The sequence below is a fragment of the Thamnophis sirtalis genome, unplaced genomic scaffold, assembly GCF_051295495.1.
Source record: "Thamnophis sirtalis isolate CommonGarterSnake01/CBP01778 unplaced genomic scaffold, rThaSir2_p1.2 scaffold_13, whole genome shotgun sequence".
NCBI lineage: Eukaryota > Metazoa > Chordata > Lepidosauria > Squamata > Natricidae > Thamnophis > Thamnophis sirtalis.
In genome coordinates this window covers 52314344-52321978 of record NW_028261393.1, presented here as the reverse complement: position 1 = coordinate 52321978, position 7635 = coordinate 52314344, and the positions used below count along the sequence as shown (strand labels likewise).

At 48.9% G+C, this 7635-nt stretch overlaps 1 protein-coding gene across 2 annotated transcripts in view; it reads left to right on the top strand.

The window, feature by feature from the left end:
* Window positions 1-6443: 6443 nt before the first annotated feature.
* The window catches only part of STAG2 (STAG2 cohesin complex component), a 48031-nt gene continuing 46839 nt past the window's right edge, over window positions 6444-7635 (top strand). For both annotated transcript variants that reach the window (XM_087727520.1, XM_087727518.1), the window contains exon 1: window positions 6444-6897. The gene's annotated coding sequence lies outside the window, so the exon portion shown is untranslated. The remainder of the gene's footprint in view (window positions 6898-7635) is intronic.

Sequence of the window (7635 nt, the reverse complement as noted above, 5' to 3'; positions counted from 1 at the left end):
AAGTCCCCGTGACCCAACAAATGCGCACCGACAAAGCCGCGATGTCAAAAGTGCGCCCCACAAAAGCGCAATTAGGGTTAGGGTTATAACGTTTCGCATCCCACTATGTTGTTCGTTGATGGCGGGATTTTGACGTCGCGGTTTTTGTCGGCGCAGTTTTGTCTAGCCCGCATTTGTCGGTGAACCAAAGTCCCGACTTTGGGCAACGAGGCACAGTTGGTCGGGCATTTCCTTGTTCCTTTCCCTCTGTAGATTCGTCCGATGGATGAAGCAGAGTTTTTGAGTTTTTAAATCTTTTATGGGTAGAACCGAGCTGCTGTTCTGCCCTATAGCAGATTCCCCCCCCCCCTGAAATAAAAGGATGCATCAGGTAGATGGTTGATGTCGGTCTATGTGGCTTTGAGAAAACACTCTGATAAGCGGAGGGAAAGCCTGAGAAATGGATGCCACCTTTAATTCAGGAGTTAAGGTGGTCTTTGTTTCCCCCCCCTTGCACTAGATACTAATGTTTGGTAGCAAAACATAAAAACCGAACGCCACATTAGTGGATTTTGATCCCTGTTGCCTCTTTATGGAGGAAAGAGTGAAGAGCGGGGAACACATTGAAATAAGAGAAGGAGAAATGGGATGTCTGGTTTTTTAAATTCTACTTTTAAATTGCTAGGATGCAAAAAAAAAAAAATTCATCTCTCCAGCAGCCGAGGATAATATACCCCCTTTTCGAGATTAAAATATTCCTCCTCTTCCTCATTTGGGGCTTCCCGATCAGGGAAATAAATCCCACCTGCTTTCCTAGTAAATAAATCCATATTTTTGCTACTCCTATCTCGGTAAAAAACGATCTAGCTCTTTGACCTTATTCGTTTCTTTTTAAAAAACAACCGCGGCATTTTTTTAATTTGTTGACATATTTATTTTGAAAACTTGTTTTAAAAAAAAACACCCACTTTTCGGGGCACGAAGCGAGATGGCTTGAAGCAGGTGTCACAATGGAGCACGGGGTGTGGGGGGGGAGGCTTTTTTTTGTGGTCTCTTTTGTAAGAGTTGTGGGTGCAGGAAGCCGCTCTTGTCGTTTTTGGCTTTGTGCTTGTTAAAACACTACATTTCCCTTCACAGCCCAAAGGGGTGGATTTACAACTTCGGCTGACACTTTATGGCGATTGCAGGGGAAACCAGAAGCTGACAGTTTGAACTTCATTCGGAATGCTGCTAAAAAATCACACACACACACAACTTCCTTTCCAACTAGCAAAACCAGATAGTTTTAAGGAAGGGTGGGTGGGTGGAGAATGCTTTAAGGACCTGGATGGTTGCCAATTTTTTATTTTTTTTAAAGTCTTAATTTGATTGGGGTGGGGGGAAAGGTTCCCTGATCTGCCCCACTTATTTTACAGTTATTTATAAGCGGCATAATTTGAAGGGGATCTAACACAGCTCTACCTCCCATGGCCAGATCTGAACTGAAAAAAAAACACCAATTAAAACATGGCAAAGAGGTTTGTGTGTGTGTGGAGGGGAGGGGGAATGACTCAACTGTTATCGCCCCCCCACACACACATACACATCTTTGTGGGTTTTGTTTTAATCCCTTTGTTCACTTAAAGCAGTGGTTCCCAAACTTGGCAACTTTAAGACTTGTGGACTTCAACTCCCAGAATTCTCCAGCCAGCAGGAGAATTCTGGGAGTTGAAGTCCACAAGTCTTAAAGTTGCCAAGTTTGGGAACCACTGACTTAGAGAATAGCAAGGACTTGTTTTACATGGGATGCTGGGGTGGGGTGGGGGTGCTGTTCTTCACGACAAGTCGACTTTTTTTTCACCCCCCTAAAAAAAAAAGTTCACAAATGCATCTGGGAGCTATGCATACGTTGAGTGTAATTCAACACGGAAACATGGAATTTTGGAAACTGGGTTGTAAATGATGACTGTTGCAGAGCAAAAAGATAGAAATTGTTGACTTGAGAAATTATATTCCAACGTGTTAAGAAAGATTTATTTTTTTAGATGTACTACAAGGACTTAATATAATCATAGAATTGTTTTGCAGTTAAAACTCAAGTGACTATTTTTAATAAAGTGATTTATTATTTTATATTCTGAATGATGGCTTTTTTTTTTAAACTTAAGACACCAGATCAGTTAATATGTTTGAGCACTGACTCTATCACTCTTATTTTTCCATCTTTCTCAAGGATGTGTGTTTCCGTTTTTCTCCAGCGTTTAATTCATGTATTATGTTAACCTATGGTTTATTGGAACTAATTCAGTTAGATAGTTAAATCATAATCAGAATAGAGCTGGAAGGGACCTTGGAGGTCTTCTAGTCCAAGGAGACTCCTTTACCATTTGAGACAGGTGGCTCTCTAATCTCTTTTTAAAAACCTCCAGTGATGAAGCACCAGTGGTGGGTTTCAAATTTTTTTAGAACCTCTTCTGTAGGTGTGACCTGCTTTGTGGGAGTGGCTTGTGGCCATGTGACCAGGTGGGAGTGGCTTGCCAGCCATGTGATCGGGTAGGAGTGGCTTGCCAGCCATGTGACCGAGTGGAAGTTGCTTGGCTCTTAGCAACCAAAATGGCTCAGAAACTCTGGCATTTGAAGCACGCAAGTCTTAAAGCTGTCATGTTACAAGACCCTTGCACCCCTAACCCTTTAGAAATAATCCCCAGGGGTGTTCAAACTTGACAGCTTTAAGACTTGTGGTAATGCACAGATCCCGCTTTTCACCCCAACAGGTTGTTGGAAAAGCATGACAAAGCTCCATTAACACTCCTGTGTTTGTGTGTGTGTGAGAGAGACAGTGAGTGAGTGACTTAGAATTGCTGATCACATCAGCAAATGAGCTGTCTACATTCTGGAATTCAGCTCTCTTACGGGATGTTTGATGGTGTCATTTCATGATGGCTGCAAGTGGATTTTATCTGCCCGAAGGAAAGGCTTCCACTCATTATTTAAATGGCCAAAAAGAAAGAAAGAAAAAAAAAAGGAAATGCAGCTGGAGATCAAATTATGCCGCATTATGCCGATTTGGGGGCTCGACGGGCAACGTTGCTTTTAACTAGCTCTGAATCACATCGGGTCAGAGCATAATTGCAGAGTTTGGGAGCCGTAGTGCATCTTTTTAAGAGCTCGGCCGTTCGGCGCAAATGCCTTTGCTGAATTCCATTGGAAGAGCTGACCTACCGTATTTTTCAGAATATAAGGAGCACTTTTTGCCCGGCTAAAAGAGGCTGAAGATTTGGGTGCGTCGTATACTCCGAATGTAGCCCCCTCCACCTGCCGCCCCCCTCCCCCTTTCGGCCTCCGTGCATCCACTTCCCGCAGCGGAATAAAACCTTGCGATAAAGGAAAATCATCACCAGGGATGGGAAAACCCGGGATAATTTTTTGAAGTTTCAATACAGGTGGTCCTCAACTTTCAACGGTTTGTTTAGTGTCCTGTGACCAGCAACGTCAACGGGAAAAGTCACTCAACAACGGTTCTACTCGTTTAAACAGCTGCAGTGGTTCACTTAATGGGGCAAGAAAAAGCGTACAATGGGGCAAAACTCACTTAACAAATTTCTCTCTTAGCAACATAAATTTTGGGGCTCAATTGTCGTAAGTCGAGAACGATCTGTATCAGCGATTAAACGGAAGATGTATGACAACATTACGCACAGAGCGGCAGTATTTTGGACTATTGTTTCCATAATTCACTGACATTCAACGGGCAGAGGGTGATGGGTTTTATATCCCAAAGCAGATGAGGGAATCTGGATTATTTCTGTGCTAATGTTACTAGCATGTTACACCCTCTTAAACTGCATCTACTTTTAAGTGGGTAATTGATCATTTTATCGTAATGACTTCAAGCACTCAAGATGCGACGCACAGGTTTACATCTCTCCCTGTCCATTTTATGGTTCCACCACAAAACCGCGTTTGACTAAAGGGCGCTTGACGAAACCGCGTAGCTGACATCATCACAGCGCAACAACAGCGCGGAGAAAAAAGCACGCTGTAAACACTAAACCTAAAATTAACCCCTAAATCTAAACCTAACCCCCCTAAACCTTATCCTAAACCTAACCCTAACCCTAAACCTAACCCTAAACCTAAGCCTTAACCTAACCCTAAACCTAACCCTAACCCTAAACCTAACCCTAAACCTAACCCTAAACCTAACCCTAAACCTAAGCCTTAACCTAACGCTAAACCTAATCCTAACCCTTAACCTAACCCTAAACCTAACCCTAACCCTTAACCTAACCCTAAACCTAAGCCTTAACCTAACCCTAAACCTAATCCTAACCCTTAACCTAACCCTAAACCTAAGCCTTAACCTAACCCTAAACCTAATCCTAACCCTTAACCTAACCCTAAACCTAAGCCTTAACCTAACCCTAAACCTAATCCTAACCCTTAACCTAACCCTAAACCTAACCCTAACCCTTAACCTAACCCTTACCTTAACTTGAATCGGCTTGCTTTCAAAGCGCTATTTAAAGCGCCCTTCTTTCTCCGCGCTCGCTGTTGTCGCCCTGTTGATGACGTCAGCGACGCGGTTTAATCGGGCGCGCTTTAGTCGAGCGCGGTTTTGTCGTGCCACGCATTTTATTCTCACAACAATCCAGCAAGGAAGGCTTGAGCAAGGCCACAAATGGCCAAAATGGGAGGAATCTGAATTTAACGTTCCTCTTGCCGTGATCCTCCTGGTAATAATTGCCTATCTGCCGCTAGCTTTTTTTTTCTTGGCTTTCTTTGAATATTTTTTTTTAATCGAGAAAAATAGAACAAAGCCCAGAAACTACAAAAAATTGCATCTTTTTACAACATGCAGGACAAAAAAATAAACGAAAATGAAACTTTTGACACTGCTGCGGTTCAGAAAAGATGAAGAGTTGCTTGAAAAAGATCAGAGAGAAACAGCTGCAGGGGAAGATAACATAAACTAACGGATAACTAGTAGGCAAAGAGGTAAGTTCTCGCACATACGTGCTAATCATTCCCGACTCTAGGGGGCGGTGCTCATCTCCGTTTCAAAGCCGAAGAGCCAGCTCTGCCCCAAGATGTCTCCGTGGTCATGTGGCCGGCATGACTCAATGCCGAAGGAGCACGGAACGCTGTTCCCTTCCCACCAAAGGTGGTTCCTATTTTTTCTACTTGCATTTTTTACATGCTTTCGAACTGCTAGGTTGGCAGAAGCTGGGACAAGTCACGGGAGCTCACTCCGTTACACGGCGCTAGGGATTCGAACCGCCGAACTTTCTGATCAACAAGCTCGGTGTCTTAGGCACTGAGCCACCGCGTCCCTCCAGGGGAATAGGACAAAAAAATCCTGCTGCTGATATTATCTAGTCTGGTAATGAAATGTCCAGAAACTAAATTGAAAGAAGCTTTGAGAGCAAACTACTGCCAAAAACATATCTTCCCACCCCCTGCAAACCCCTCCAACACAGGTAGTCCTGGAATTAAAATCATTCGTTTAGTGAGCCTTCAAAATGACAAGGAGACTGGGGAAAAAAATTAACTTCTGACCTGTTTTCACACACACTACTACTGCCTCTCCAAAGTCACACAATCAAAATTCAGGTGCTTGGAAACTGGCACGTACTTTCTGCCAGTTGCCATGTCCCAGGATCACATATTCACCATATGCAACCTTAAAACAGTAACAGAGTTGGAAGGGTCCTCGGAGGTCATCTAGTGCAACCCCACTCATGCAGGAGACCTGTACTAGGGATTCGAACCGCCGGAACTGCCAACCTTTCTGACTGACAAGCTCAGTGTCTTAGCCAGAGTCAGGCTTCCGATAAGCAAAGGGAATGGGGTGGGCAGCCAGATTCACTTTAACCACTGCATGATTCGCTTAGTGACTGCAATGCTTCGCTTAACAACTACGGCAAAAGCAAGGCTGGCTGGGGGATTCTTGGGAATTGAACCCAAGGCTCCAAGGTTGGAGAGACTTTGATTGCAAGCAGCTTGATTCCAGTTGCATCTTCTTCCAAAGGCAAAAAATAACCCCCCTCTCTTCTTTTTTGCCCCCCCCCCTTTGAAGATTAAGGGGGAAGCCCCTCCTCTTTCCCCCCTCCCCCACCTGGGGCGCTACGTGCCGCTCAGCACTTCCTGCGCGCTCCAAGGCAGAACAAGCATGGGCGGGGCCTTCAGGGCCGATGACGTCACGGAGGAGGGGGAAGGCGTGGCGACCCGATTTGCCAAGGGAAAGAAAAAGAGAGATAGCGCATGCGCGGCACCTTGTTTACCCCGTTTTCTCCGCCAGCCCGGACTGAGCACAAGGGGCCGCTTGGCTGAGCAAGCGAACGCGCGCGCACTATCTCTCTCCCTCCCTCCCCCCTCCTGCATTCCTGAGTCCTCCCAGCAGGTGCCGCTCTAGGCCCGTCCGAACGTGGCGAGCTCGGTGGCCGCCAGGTGGCGCCTGCGCCCTCCATTCCTCGCCAGCCGCCGAGCTGCGAACACCCCAAACAATCCCCAGCGCCGCCGCCGCCGAATCGAGTCCTCCGCCCGCCTCGCTGCCCCCGCCGCCGCGCTTAAACCGGGGAGAGACCAGACGACCCGCCGCCACCACCCCGCTCCTCCGTCCTTTCCCTCAGTAGGCCTCGCTTCGGCCCTCCTCTTCCTCCTCCTCCTACGGCGGCCTGTTGGATTATTTCCCGCCGAGCGGGCCTCACTCACAGGGCCTGGGAAGTGTCTGAGGTAAAAAAACGACGACGACGACGGGAAACTGAGCGAGCGAGGGAGATCCCGCCGGCCTCGTCTTGTGTGGGGAAGAAAAGCAAAGCCGGAAGGTCGACGACGACGACTGAGGCGCGGAAGGGCGGGGGGGGAAAAGGCGCGCTGAGGAGCCCCAGGCAGGCCCCGGTCGGGCAGGCCTCATTCTTTCCCTTCACCGAAGCGGGGGTAAGTCGGGACCGTGGCGTCGAAGCTTCTGGAAGTCTTCCTTTGCTTTCCCCCGCGGGGACGGGCTACTTTCGGCGCGGCTGCCTTGGGGCCTCCTGAGGGAAGGGAGGGAGGGAGGCCGAGCTGAGACAGGCAAGCAAGATGGAGGACGCGGCGGGGCCGAGCAGGCCGGGAGGAAGGCGCTTCCTTTCCTTCCCTACCCCCCACCCCCGTCTCCCCGCCAGGCCGCGGCGGGGTGAGGTGAAGACCGAGCTAGGAAGGGGTGGTGGGGGATTCCCCAAGGCCGGAGCCCCGAAGGACGATCTCCTTCCTTCCCTCCCCCTCCCCACTTTCTCCCTCCTCCTCCTCCCTCCGGCCCCGCCTGCTGGGAAAGACCGAGGCCCCGCCGCCGCTGGCAGAGAAAATGGAGACGCTTCCCTTCTCTTCCCCCCCCTCCCAACCCCCACACACTTCGAGGGGAGAAGGAAAAACGGGGCCAAGGGGGGCAGAACCGCTCTCCTGCCCGAAGCAGGCCAGAGAGACGCGTCCAGCGAGAGGCGCGGACCCCGTTGCTCTGGCCGTGGGAACGGGGGGGGGGAAGGAGGGGGAGACGCGTGCCGGGCATCCCCACGCGCGGGGACGCGGAGGCGGGCCGGGGGTTGAGGGTGAGGAGGGTCCGGGCCAAAGTGGGAAGAAGCGGGGGGGGGGAGTCGTGAGAAAGCGGCGGGGAAGGAGGTGGGGGGGGTTCGTTCCCTCGGT